Here is a 13,105-nt window from a genome sequence, read left to right as displayed (position 1 = left end):
TGACCAAATCTGCTGGGTCAAAAGTATACATACAGCAATGTCAATATTTGGTTACATGTCCCTTGGCAAGTTTCACTGCAATAAGGTGCTTTTGGTAGCTACCCACAAGCTTCTGGTTGAATTTTCTCACCACTTTTTGACCAGCATTGTCCACACGTTTAAGTTTAACTTTGGGAATGCCATTCTAAAACCTTAATTCTAGCCTGATTTCGCCATTCCCTTACCTACCTTTGACGTGTATTTGGGTCATTGTCCTGTTGGAACACCCAACTGCACCCATTTTAGTTTGTCCTGAAGAAATTGGAGGTAATCCTCCTTTTTCATTGTCCCACTTACTCTCTGTAAAACACCAGTTCCATTGGTAGCAAAACAGGCCCAGAGCTACCACCACCATCCTTGACGGTAGGAATGGTGTTCCTCAGATTAAAGGCCTCACCTTTTCTCCTCCTAACATATTGCTGGATATTGTGGCCAAACAGCTACATTTTTGTTTCAATCAAGCGAAACGCAACAAAAATGCAACAAACACAGCGAAATATGAACGCGAAGGGTAAAAAAACCCACCACCTACAATCTGATACATCTAATATATCACTAAGCTTTAGAACTTTGTTGTAACAATCTCCTTCCGCGTCTGTCCCTGACACAGGCATTTCAGGCTGGCCGCTCTGAAAACACTCTGTGGAAACGCTCCCACATTGCTTGGTGACTTGTCTGATATGCTGTGACTTAGATTACCATAGTAACTAGTATATCATGCAAAAGCACAGATTCTAACCATTGAAATAGTTCATATAGTTCAAGACTTACGATAATTTGAAATCATCACTGCACATCATAATGGCAGCTACAGTTTCCATCTTAAAGATCTAAAAAAATTATTTAGGAATGTCCGGAGTGCCAGATTGAAAAGCGTAACGGGCTGCATGCGGCCCCCCGGCCTTAATTTGCCCAGGTCTGGGTTAGAGTGTCCAAAAGGTATAGATGTGTGTGTCCAAGTCAAAGGAAACATCAGGCTATCTTCCTTAGTGGGTTTATTACAATCTTGGGCAAGCAGGGTAACGTTTGCTGTGGTCTGGAAATAACACGGCACACAAACTCACAATCATAAACGCAACCAATATTACACACAAATAAAAGTGTAAAGAGATATGCAAATATGAAATCAAATACATCAAGGATATGCGTAAATAAATGAAATGAGCTCCAATGTACCTGCAAACGAAGCATGATGATTAAAAATGGATAGAAATATTGATAGAAAATATAGACATACAGTTTGCCTGATAGCATGCTAGCGCCAATTTGCTTGAAGGTAGGCACTGTCCCAATATGCCTATGTATCAATCCACACAAGTCAATAATGTCGTCAAAGTTCACTTTTGAGCTTTCACGCACAGCATTTAAACGTTTGGTGGACAAAATCAAACTAAGAAGGAGTGGCATAAAACACGTCTTTCTGTGGCAAAGTTATACACCTAAACAAAACTGCTGCTTCACAGTCCACACAACTATTTTTATTTTTTTTCCTGAGGAAACTCTCCTGAAGGAATCCATAAAGTACTATCCATCTATCTATGGCGCTTTCAAGGACCGCAGAAAATAGTCGGACAACACAGCGCCCACCAAATCCTTTAATCGGTGAAGCATAAACACAACCATGCAAAACAGTGAGCTTTCTGACAGTGCCCTTCTAAGGCCGACAACATTGGCACTTTTTTGATAGTTCCACACCTCTAAATGACGTCGACAGGTAAAATTTCCCGGGAAATAGATACAGGAGTGACTTTAAGCTGGTTTTTAACCACATTTTGGAACGCCTACTTTTAACTCTTTGGCGGGCACTATTGGTTAGAATTATTTTTGATGTATTTATAATAATATAATTTGGCTTTTGTTGCATTTGTAAACATCCCACAAGATGGTGCCACTTCCCCATTCTTTGACAGTGACGTCACTATGTACTGCATGTCATCAACCCAACTTTTGCTTATTAAATTCCTCTTCTAAGGTAACTGCCCGTGTGAGTGCTTGCGCTTCATAGCTTTCACATGAATAGAGCCTTTTGGGACGACTCTAACTCGGTGACGACATTACTCCTTCAACAAATAAAGCCGATAAAGCTTTTTATTCTGATGCTGATTCCAAGAGGTCAGCGTGATGATGTTGCATAAAGAACGGCTCTCAAACGAACAAATTACAACTGCGAACTGGATCTCATCGTTCACTTGAAAGAGCCATTCAAAAGACTTGACTCATTCGCAAATGTCACATCTTCAGAGCAAAATAAGGCCCGCAATCCATTTAGCGTGTCTGTCCTGAGGAATATGCAGAATATATGCTAATCATCAAAATGCCCACAATACTAGGAGGAGAATATGCAGTTTGATTTATCAACAATAAAACTCAACTGCGAACGCTATCTTGCATCTTTATTTATCACGTCTGAAAGGTATATGCTAACTGACAGTTACACACATGGCTGTGAGAAAGCAGGCGATTGCTCCATCCTACATATTATTGTCAACATTTAGTATATGGACTGTAAAAAATAAAAATATCAGCAATAATATTTTATAATTGTATAGCTGCTGGATGACTTAAGAGGCTGTTTTTTTAAATGTAGTTCCTTTTTTCATGTGCAAAGTCTCCTATGTGAAAAAACTGCATTTTCTTGCATATTCTTTTTCAGATTCAGTCATTGCTGCAGCCATTCCCATGAGCACACCATCAGCCCGCAAAAAAATGTAGATGCACTGCAGGACGTCTAAAATGTCCATACAATCTGGTACATGTCTGCTGCATGTTTAAAAAAATAGCATATGTGGATGTGCAGTAAATGATCGAGGTGGAAGCCCCGTACAGCTGGTGCAAAAACCGCATTTAAAAAAGGCGGACTGCACCATTTTTTAATAGCACATGCAGTGTTAAGATTGGGATATACTCTCGTGTCATGTAACTTGTGTATGCGACACTGTCTTACTTTCCTGCAGACCCTGACATGCACCAAAAATCCAAGGGTCGCATCAAAGATCGCAGAGCTGTGATTGGTCAGCTTTCGCCGTGGACGGTCCCTGTGCACAGGAGAGCAGACTTTGTGCTTCAAATGCACACATTTTTGTATGAGATAAGGCAACAGTGTTTGAACATTTGCATGCAAACTGTTATTGTGTACTTCATATGCACTCTAAAAATAATTGCTGAATGTGAAATTTTTTCAGCTTGTTGTGTCTAAAAGTAGTCACACAAAGTACAAGTTTATTTTTAGCTTTTATTGCCAATCATGTGCTAACGACAGGTTCAATTCCCAACTCATATTTTTTCTCTTGCACACACGTGTTTTTCTCTCACACACAACACTTCCTCATTGTCCGTCAATCATATTTCAGTCATGAACAACTCTGAACATCTAAAACACATGAACGTAAACAATAACCATGCCCTAGTGGTTAGAGTGTCTGTCCTGAGATCGGTAGGTTGTGAGTTCAAACCCCGGCCGAGTCATACCAAAGACTATAAAAATGGGACCCGTTATCTCCCTGCTTGGCATTCAGCATCAAGGGTTGCGAGATCTCGCAAAACATCCATGTCCCTTTAGGGTCTCCGTACAAATACACAAAAACAGGTACCAACAGGTAAGAAAAGTTGATCTTGAAAAAAAGCCTTTTAGGCACTTTATAGACACATGAAGCAGGTTTAAAACCACACTCTGTACTTTATTGAGAATCAACTGAACCTCAAATGAGCAAGTATTTGGCGACGGAGGCAAGGAAACAACTCCCTCGAACAGAAGCCAGGCTTTCTGGACCAGTTTGGTTGAGATAGGAAGACAGATAAGAGGGATGGAGAGTAGAGAGAGAGAAAATAACAGAGTGTTTAACACAGGGGTTTAGAGAGAGAAGGAGGAACAACAGCTGTGTCAACAATAGTAATAGTCCAATGATGACAACAACGACAATATTGATTCACTTCCAGCCGCACCGTTCCCACCGCCACCAATAACAAGTAGATAAATGTGAAGGTGCAGTGGTGCCCTTGCCGGCCGCAGCATATTAACTGACTGCGGTTAAGGTAGTCCTTATATTACATTTTAATAAGGCTAGAATCATATGCAGAGGTGTACTTATAACAATTTTATAGACCGATACTACTATTTATAGTCACGGTGGAGAGGGGGTGGGCGGGAAATATTTTCTTTTTCCTGGGGGAGCAGAAAATAATTGTAAAGTGCTGGGTTAAGTTAAAGGAGCGGGTTAGGTCAAAATAAAATATGGTATTAATTGGCATACATACGGGGACGGTGTGGCGAAGTTGGTAGAGTGGCCGTGCCAGCAATCGGAAGGTTGCTGGTTACTGGGGTTCAATCCCCACCTTCTACCATCCTAGTCACGTCCGTTGTGTCCTTGGGCAAGACACTTCACCCTTGCTCCTGATGGCTGCTGGTTAGCGCCTTGCATGGCAGCTCCCGCCATCACTGTGTGAATGTGTGTGTGAATGGGTGAATGTGGAAATACTGTCAAAGCGCTTTGAGTACCTTGAAGATAGAAAAGCGCTATATATAAGTATAACCCATTTATCATTTATCATACTGGTGGAGCCATTGTCCCGAGGTGCCTGAGTGGCGCCATGGAGAAGAAGCCGATGACATTTAGGTGCACACTAGAGATGCGCGGATAGGCAATTATTTAATCCGCAACCGCATCACAAAAGTCGCCATCCACCCGAACTAACATTTTATCAAAACCACAACCGCCCGCCCGTTGTTATATATCTAATATAGACCATGCAAGGCATTAGTGAGGTTAGAAAGCTTTTGCCTGTTAAAGAAAGGAGACTGATCCAATGCAGCAGAGACATTCAATGCGTGATAATATTATTTATCATTATTATAATATTATTGTCATTTCCATTAAGAAAGTGTTGACTATTATTGTTATTTTTTTTCCCTGGTCTTTAGTATTCCCTTTTTTAGTTTGTCGCGTACCACGTTTGCTGCCGGCGTTGCCATCTTTTTATTTTTTTCTTCTTCTACTGTTGTGTTGTGTTGTGGTGTGCTGTGTCACGCCAAATTTCTTCCCCCTACAAAAACCTCCCCCCCCCCCTATTTACTTCCGTGGTCATGTTTCCTCTTACGTCATTGACAGCGATCGATAGCACTTCGGCTTTGACTGCCCGTCGCTGGAAGGATACTTCGTCTTTGACAGCTGCTGGAATCTGAAGAAATCGATTATTGTTTTTTTTTGTACAGGCGCGAAACAGGACAGTCGCGTGACGGTTAAGGACCCCCGGCAACTTTGTGACTTTATTGGACCCAGCCCAGGAAGTAAATGGGGGGAAGGTTTTTGTAGGGGAAAGAAATTTGGCGTGACAGCTGCAGCAGTGCTTGATGAATAATTGCCTGTTTCAAAGAGTGCTGCTCGTTTTTCGTATGTGGGTAACAACATTGAACTATGTATATATATTTCCGAATTGGTTCAACTGCCACCCGCCCGAATCTATTTAAAATCTATTTTTTTCGTCACGCATCCGCCCGACCCGCGGATTATCCACGGACTCCGCTGTTGTGTCCGCAAACCGCGCATCTCTAGTGCACACTGATTGCACTCAGGTGTGACGCACCAGAGACTTATTGTTTTTGACCGCATGCTGACGGCAGTGTGAGTTTTGAATTATGAGAATTTATGCTTTGTTTGAGAAGAAATTAAAAATTGACTTCCGTATCACAAAGGAACTTTGTTTATTCTTTTAATTAACGACTTTATGGTCCAAGTTTGTTATCAGAAGAAAAGCCTGTCGAAAGCCGTGAGTGCATTAACTAAGGTGCGTCTCCATAATTCAAGTCAAAAACATTAAGTCTCTGGTGCGCCACATCTGAGTGCAATCAGTGCGCACCTAAATGTCATTGGCTTCTTCTCCACAGCGCCACTCATGCACCTAAGGACAATGGCTCCACCACATACCTGATTAATGCGATCATTTTTGTGATTAATCACATGAGTTAACTCATTATTTTTGACAGCTATAAAAAAATATATAAGACTAAGCAATACCAACAAAATTGAATCCACAACAAATTGCTATTATCACAGCATTAACATCACCCCCCGAAAGTCCAAGCCTTCCTCATGGTAGGGGTGCTGTCTGGAACTTCGGTTCCTGGCAGGACCACCAATGTCGGACAGGTCTGGCACCCAGCGCTATAAGAGCCGCAACCCGGCTAGCAGGACTCTGGTAAAAGGAGACATCAACCCTCAGGAAGCAGCGGCTTCTGGTCATCCCGCCTCTGCGTCTGTGGTAAATCTGCGGCAAGCAAGGTCGGCGCCTTTGCAAATGGAGTGAGGGTAACAACATTGCTTTGGACATGTGCAACCGCCATTCCTTTGCGTGTGATGGCCGCAACTTTCCCCCGACGTTGTATGCAACCTCTGAGCCTTGGTGCTGTCGGTGTCGGTGGTTATAAATTGCTATGGTCTACGAGGAGGACTTCAAGCAGACAATCTGTGTGAGTCCTATGCAGAGGTCCGAATCCCTCAACAACAACATCAGCATCAGCATCAGCAATATATAACACACATAACGTGCGTGTGTGTGTGTGTATGTGTGTGTGTGTATAGTGATGAGGCGGATGCTAAATGTGACAGTACTTTAAGTACAAAGATATAGCAGTGAACATTGATCATTGAGACACAATTGTGGTGATTTCCCACTACCGTTTCAATGGTGTTTAATCATGCAACTGTCGTGTATGACTTGAGCAAAACGAAATGACTTAAAATACATTACTTGTACAATATCACCTTTAAGCGCCTGTTACAGGTGAAAGAGTCTGCAAGTACAACCAAACTTTTGAAAATTTTGACTTAAGCTTGTTCGCTAGATCTTCACCTGTGTGTGCAGCAGAAAAACATGAACCAATATCTACTTATTTTTTGGTCTGGTTACTGCCGTCTACTTTTCGGTACGCATCTCTAGTTTTGATGTGGATTCCATTCAAGGTCCCGAGCTCCTGTTTGTAGAATAGTTCAGGTGCACACACACAACAGGTGGGTTAATTTTTAGTCACATTGTTATCATGCCCTAATTTTCACTTCCTTTTTCTATTGATTTTCGGCTTGTCACAAAAAAACCCAATGCTGTTACCGAGTTTTGAGCAAATACATGACGTGCATTCAAGTAATATAAATATAAATAATATAAACAAATTGTTTGACATTCAAACAATAAAACTGCATTCGTGTCAAAATATTTATATTTTTTTAAAGCTGATTTAAATAATGCAAGCAAGTTATTACCTGTGATTAATCGGGATTAATTTGAATTTAAAAGTGTGGTTAATCTGATTTTTTGAATCATCGTTTGACAGCACTAGTTCATATATTGACACACTGAATATATTATTTGCAATGTTTTTTTTCTGTTGTTAAAATGTTCTTGTTGTAAAAAAAAATACAGTGCAGTTTGTGTAGGGCAGGGGTGCTCACACTTTTTCTGCAGGCGAGCTACTTTTCAATTGATCAAGTCGCGGGGATCTACCTCATTCATATATATATAATTTATATTTACTTATTTATGAAATATATGTTTTTGTTAACAAGTTAAAGGTGTTTAATGATAATGCAAGCATGTTTAACACTTATAGTTAATATTTTTAATAAATTAAAGGTGTTTAATGATAATACAAGAATGTTTAATACATATAGTTAATATTGTTAACAAGTTAAAGGTGTTTAAAGATAATGCTAGCATGTTTAACACATATAGTTAATATTGTTAACAAGTTAAAGGTGTTTAAAGATAATACAAGCATGTTTTACACATATAGTTAATATTGTTAACAAGTTAAAGGTGTTTAAAGATAATGCAAGCATGTTTAACACATATAGATTCCTTTCTTTCATGAAGACAAGAATATAAGTTGGTGTATTACCTGATTCTGATGACTTGCATTGATAGGAATCGGACAGTAGTGCTGATAACGTCCACATTTTCAAATGGAGGAGAAAAAAAGTCATCCTTTCTGTCCAATACCACATGGTTTTTGGCATCTTATTTTTCCAGCTTCCGTACTCCTTTGTATACACTTTACAAGAAATACATTGGCGGCAAACTCCGTAGCTTGCTAGCTTGTGCACGCCAGCTTTCTGAGACTCTTAGCGCAGGCAGCATGAAGCAGAGCTTTTATTGTGAAGGCAGGAACTGTGCAGTCGGTCTTTGGAGTTTTGACGACAGGCGCCAGAGTCTGTTGAAATAAAAAGTGTTTCTCGCTTTCATCCTGTCGGTAATTTTTTCTTAATAATGAGCTGGCAGCAGCCAGCGTCATCTCAGATGACCCTCGGGTGCCGTGAATGTCAATCAAGTGACGAAAGTGACGTCATAGTGAAGATTTATGATCGTTCATTTTTAGGACTATTTTTTTAATGCCTGGCTGGCGATCGACTGACACACCCTCGGTGATCGACCGGTAGCACGCAATCGACGTAATGAGCACCCCTGGTGTAGGGTTTGTTGACCCACAACATTGTTTATTTGACATAATTGTTCAAATAGTGATCTCACTGTAAAAGCATGGGGATATGGCACGACCTTAAGGAATGATAACTAGGGCTGTCAAATTTAATAACTCTTTTGATTAATCACAGAAAAAATTCACATTGATCAGTCACAAACATAGATTAATCACGCAAATTATTTTTTTTGCCTATGCTATTTAATTGGGGTGTAACGATTGATCGATATATATTCCTAAATTTCAACTACCGGTATATTGATTTGTGCTCGGCAAGTTTGTCTTTCAGAAGGTATATATCCAACCAAGATCGTTTCAAAAGGGAATCGATTGATTTTATCGATACTGGAAAAAAGAAAAACATTGGATTTAGGAAAGGCAGACTTTATACAAAGTTTAGCACTTATAATAATAAAGACGTTAAACGTTTAGCCTATTTTCCCTGTCGCGTCATTAAAACCAAAATGGTGCATACCTACGGTGGTCGAGAAACGTTATAACAAATGCAAACGCCACAAAACAATATCATTAATTACGACACAAAAACAGCACATATGCAAAAGCCATAATCGAGAAAAATGACACAACACAATAATATAAAGCCACAACACAACTTTAGATACAACTGTACTGTTACCAGGATTTGACAAAATATATAACGTGCATTCAAGTTGATTATTTAGAACAAGTTCTGTTTAACATTCTAACAATAAAATTGCTTTGTCAAAATATTGTTTTTTAAGTTAATTTAAAATATGCAAACAAATAATTGACTGCGATTAATCAATAATCGCAAGTGTTATTAATCTGATTAAAACGTTTGACACCACCAATTACCCATTTTTTAATTTTAAATTTACTGTACTTAATCATGAATAATTACAATTCAAAAGTGTAATTGATTTGATTTAAAACAAACAAAAAATAAATAAAAAATGTTCAACAGCATTAATAAAAATACAAGTTAAATGAAATTATAATCAATATTTTTAGAATAATTCTGGCCAATAGAGGGATCCGGAAATTCTTACAGCTGATATAGTACCAGTTTCCTTGTTCAAAATAAAGACATATAACAATGAGCCCATCTTTTCAGATGGTATTTGAAAGGAACAGCTCCTCTATATCCATCTCTCTTCAAAGAACCATAAATCCGTCTCTAATTTTCCACGCATCTGAAAGGGGACGGATGTCTTGTGAAGTTAAAATGAGTCATCCATCTCAGCGGCTGCAACGGAACAAAATAAGGACATAAAAGCAGACTATATTTCAGTATTGTGCACAGAAGGCCTGTGGAGAACAGTAAGCAACACATTTGCATGTTTGCGGTCGGTGGAAGACTGTCAACAGCCTGGAGAGGATGATAATGACATGCTCTGTCTGCACTGAGTCTGTGAGCCACTGGGGGGCAAAGTAGAACTATCCATATCTTGCAGTGACCCAATTTCCAAACACAGCCCTCATCTCATGCATTTGTTTCCTCCCTTTGAAATGAAAATATGCATGTGAGCATAAACATATAGTGCATTACCATATCAATCGATGCTGTGTCACTGCAGCAAAGGCCAGACATTTTATCGTGCCTCATTTTCCACCTCATGTTATTAGCACAGACACAGAGAGGGAGGGGAAGGAGAAAGGAGCTGTAAAAAGCACCCATGTCTCATTACCATCATCTGTTACCTGTCATGTTTTCACCAAGTTGACACACCACCGCCACAAAATATTGTTTATTCGCTAGCGAGGGTTCTTGGTAGACTATGCTGTATGTGGCCAGAAATAACCACCTTTAAGAATGTACAAAGCAGTTCAATCATGTACTGGCTGAAGATTCTCATTTTGCTTTCTCTGCGGTGGGGAAAATGCTAAAAATAGCCGTTTTCTTGGGGGGGAGCGTTCATTGGTTTAAGAGCCGGGGTGGGTGTTAGGAAGCACATCAGTGGGATGGTTGTATATCAGTCAATATGTTTGTTGTGGTGTTGCCGTGCAGATTTTAACATGTATTTAAATCTGGAACTGCGGAAGTTAAGTGTGCTATTATTGGTACAAGGATGTGTCCTGAGCTTACTTGCTATTATTCTGTATATTACTTTTTTCCCTATGGATGAGGCATTTATTCTCCTCACAATGACAAGGAACATTCCCATTATGCTCCAAAGTTAGTACTTTTTAACCACATTCTGTTTCTATCCAGTGGCAAATATCTTGTTCCGATTAAGTCAGCTTGTTATTGAGCGCTATGATCAGTGATCACCCAACTATTTTAGCTTTATCACTCCTTCACCAGGCCTGAATCTTTCTGGGCGGTTTTGTCACACATATTAGACACAAATCGCTACAGGTAGTGAAGATCAAAGGTATATCCTTTTCAGCTCTGCCTCAGACACAATTTTGACTCAACTTCCTCCAGGTCTCTGAGTTCACGGTTTGATGTCAAGGAAACAATGTTTTGGATTACTGAGGATAGCTCTCTCAAGATGGGAGACATAGTTAAGGTCAAAGGTAGCCTTGGTAGAGGCAAATCCTTTGCACCATGCACCCTGCCAGGTGCAATTTTAAACCGATCCTCTCCAGGACAGTTGGGGCCAAAGTACAAGTTGTTTTCCATCTCACAAGCCTTTGGTACACTGAGCATATTCTATGATATCCAATAATAAAGGCACATCATAATTGGTTTGGTATGAAGTTTGGTTTTATGGCCACTAGGGTTGGGCATTGTTATGTACTGTATTTGGACAATTCTGGATTGTCCATAATTTTCCAAATCCATTATGAAAATTATGGAATCACCCGTCTTGGAGGCTGTTCATTCAGTTTAATTTCGTAGATAAAAAGCAAATATCAGATATGACAAACTATAGTCATTTTAAATGGCAAAACTCTGGCTTTAGGAAACACTAAAATACATTTAGAAAATAAATTGTGGTAGTCAACAGATTCCTTTTTAGATAAAGAAGAGTGAAAAAAATAATCGAACCATGAAAAACTATCAAACAAAAAACCCTGGAACACACCACTACTACTTGGTTGCACCACCTCTGGCTTTTATAACAGCATGCAGTATCCGAGGCATGGACTTAATGAGTGACAAACATTACGCGTCATCAATCTGGTAGCTGTTGTCAGATCAGCTTTGGATCAGGTTGGAGTCTTGTCATGGAACATTTTCTTCAATTTCCACCACATATTTTCAACTGGATTGAGATCAGGACCAATTGCAGGGCACGGCATTGAGCTTCTGGATCTTTGATCAAGGAAAATGTTCACACTTTTTGCTCTATGGCAAGAGGCATGATCATCTACAAAATGCTGTCATCATCCACAAACATCCTTTCGATTGATGGAATAAGAAAAGTTTCCACAATGTCAATGTAAACTTGTGTACCAGATCATCCATGACTATGGAAATGTGTACATTCTTCAGGCAATTGTCTTCATAAATCTCATTGGAATGGCACCAAACGAAAGTTCCAGTATCATCACTTTGCCCAATGCAGATTCACAATTCATCACTGTATATGACTTTAATCCCATCATCCATAATCCACGATTGCTTTTCCTTAGCCCATTCGAACCTTGTTTTTGTCTGTTTAGTTGTTGATGACAACTTTGTTTAGCTATTCTGTAGTTAAATCCCATTTCCTTTAGGCAATCTTTTACAGTTCGGTCACAGACGCTGACTCCAGTTTATGCCCATTTGTTCTTCATTTTATTTACTGTGCATTTTCTGTTTTCAAGACACATTTCTCTACATACTGTTCTATTTTAGAGAGCTACTTGTCGCAAGACTTTAAACTGGCGTCCGACAACTAAAGCAAATACTGCTACCTCTTTGACCAAGATGTTAATATATGTGGGATGTATGGAATAAGGAAACTGGTGAGTGTTTTATTTGCATTAAAGAGTGATATGTGTATTAAGAGCCGTCAGTTTGTGCTGGCGCTGGCTGTACGTGTTCATCCAATCATGTTTCTCTTGTGTAAAGCTAACCCTTGCCATGCAAGCGTGTGCTACGATAAATCTAAAAGTTGTTAACCTAATTGTATTACTGTCGCATTTATTTAGTAGATATCCATATGTCCAAAATGTTACATTGTATTGATTACTTAATGATAAGTGACAATTGAATTGTAACATTGACATTTATTTTATATACACAACGGCCATTTGTGCACACTAATTGTTATAAGATCAATCTTATTATGTCCACAACTGATTACTACATATAAGACAAACATAAAAATAAGCGTTTATTGTAAGGATATGTGTTTGAAATTAATTAGAACTTTACTGTGTCCGATAAATGAAAGAGTTGGTCATTTATAAAGGTATTAATGAGATTGTATTGATCTGATGTTGATGTGCTAAACCTCTTTTTTGTTTAAAATGTATTTGTTCATGCACATAATAAATATTAATAAAGTGTTTAGATGTATTTATACATTTAATCAATGTATTCTTGGTTGCCAAAAAGCAATTCAAAGTAATATTTTGATATTGACACATTGTGCATACATTACTAGATTACCATTAAGTGAGTTATATATATGATTATAAAGTACATCCTGTACTGTTTACATGTTGAAGTACTCTTTAAAA

This window comes from Entelurus aequoreus, linkage group LG05, assembly GCF_033978785.1.
Source record: "Entelurus aequoreus isolate RoL-2023_Sb linkage group LG05, RoL_Eaeq_v1.1, whole genome shotgun sequence".
Classification (NCBI taxonomy): domain Eukaryota; kingdom Metazoa; phylum Chordata; class Actinopteri; order Syngnathiformes; family Syngnathidae; genus Entelurus; species Entelurus aequoreus.
The sequence above is the reverse complement of the archived record's forward strand: the minus strand, read 5'-3'. Positions refer to the sequence as shown.